Here is a 2,209-nt window from a genome sequence, read left to right as displayed (position 1 = left end):
AGGCAGCTCTCATCGGCTCTACATCTACTGTCTCTACACCGCAGGTTAGACACCCTAGAGCAGCACTGCTTCTCTAAGCAGACACCAGCTCCTCTTCCTGCCCCAAGCACCATGTCCTACCGACCCCAGCACACCCGTCCTGCCTTAGACGCCGCCCCCGGCCCAGCAGTACCCCCTGCCACTGTCCTGGATCCTCCTCCTGACGCGGACCCTCCTCCGCTCCTGCCTGGCAGCCCCTGCTCCCGACGCGGCCCATGCGCCTGAGTGCGGCCCCACGCACCCTTTTTTTTTCCCTCAGGGTACTCCCTGCTACTGTCCTGCACCCTGCTGATGTCGTGGACCCTGCTGCTGTCATGCACCCTGCTGCTGTCATAGACCCTCTTCCTGACGCAGCCCCTGCTCCTGACCCAGGCCCACACACCCCAGCAGGCGCATCTGAGGACTCTGTACCTGTCGTGAGGGAAGCACAACATTCATCGCCCTCACAACCCTCCTTCTCCCTCTTTTCTCCCACAGATCTCGTGTTTCTAGACAGTTGTCTCCCCTAGCGGCCTGCTCATCCAAGCCCTCGCCGTTATGTCTAACATGTGGCATGCACCGCCCGTTCTGCCTCACATGTGCCATGCAACCCTGCAGACAACAAGTCTCCTACACTGCTTGGAGGGAAGGGGGAGTATTGTAGTGTATTCCTCCCCTACAAACGCTTGTTGCTGAGTAGCCGACCCCGCGAATTCCCCAGTGTATGACTCGTGGTCTAGGTCAACCAGCGCCGCCTTACATGACGGAGGTCGACTATTAAGCCACGCCTACCTCCGCTATATAAGACCTGACCTCGTGGTGACCTATCTCTTTCTAATTACACCCACCAGCAAGCAGCACCACCTCCTCCGCTCCTGCCTGGCGGCCCTCGCTCCCGCCGGCGAGCATGGCGACCCACAAGCTGGTCCTCCTCTGAGCACCCTCACCAACCAGCTCTCTCTACATCACGCTTGGACTCACGCTGCTACCCCCCAGCACCAAGCTGCATTGTACATCCAATACAACATGTATACAGAGAGCACATTGTTAGTTTCCTTTCTCCGTCCCATCCTGAGTGTGAACCAAATAACCCGTACCCCACACCACCACTTCCTCTTCCATCCAACAAGGATTTCCCATTGATCTCCTCTCCTCTACCATCCCCCCTATCACCCCTACCACCCATCCTTTCTCCTGAATCGGCTGTTTTGTACAATTAACCAGGCCGTTCACATATATTTATTATTTGGGTTTAAGTAACGAAACCCAAACTGTGGTTTCTTGTTTTATTATAAAAGGATTGTATCTATAATTCCTGAGTGTAGATCGACCGTAAGTTCCACTGTATATGAGTGAATGAGAAAGGGACGGCGTTTATGTATTATAAACATTAGGTCACGTCCTTACGATATAACTTTCTGTGAGCGACTACTCGAGTAAGGGCCTCGCTGTGCGGGGCTTACAGATATGCTGACGATGGGTCTCTACCTCCTGGGAGAGTTGCCCTCTCACGTGTACAAGTCATATCTTACTCATAGACAGTGGAAAGTTACAGGGTGGCAAATCTGAATATAATATCAGATGTATTGAACCATTTATATAATATGTTCTGTTGATGAGACAGGGGCCTATTACATTGCTCGGTCACCTACCAGCTGAGCTCCGTGAGGCCTAAATAACTCACAGAGTCCAGTACATCTTAGACAACCCTAACCATGTTATAAACAGATATGTAAACACTAAGCTGGGGATTCTATTACTGTAGGGGTATTAGCTACTACAGGGGACCTATACTTTAGTGTCGTATGGGTTAGTATGTTATGAACAACGTTGAATTTGGATGACACTGCCCTGTAATAACAGAACAGGAACATAATTGCCAGAATTAACAAAATAGAGGGAATTGTAAGAATTGGTAGTGCAAATTCCCGCAATAGGTAAATTGGCAAGTTATTTTTCAAATCAGCAAAATGTGTCTCGTTCAAGAAAGCTAAAACTTTTACTTTCTCTGAAACTATTTGAATATCCTTAATAGTGAAATTCATGACAGGAAATTGAATTAAAGCAGACTTCAGTTTTGTATTTAAAGCAAAATGCTGATGAGTAGGCAAGGTCCATAATGTACTACAAGTGATTTCACAGTAATCACGAGCCATGTAATGCCCTTTCACAACTAGCTGCTTAACACCAT

The sequence above is a fragment of the Homarus americanus genome, unplaced genomic scaffold, assembly GCF_018991925.1.
Source record: "Homarus americanus isolate GMGI-L3 unplaced genomic scaffold, GMGI_Hamer_2.0 scaffold4325, whole genome shotgun sequence".
NCBI lineage: Eukaryota > Metazoa > Arthropoda > Malacostraca > Decapoda > Nephropidae > Homarus > Homarus americanus.
This window is presented reverse-complemented; position numbering follows the sequence as displayed.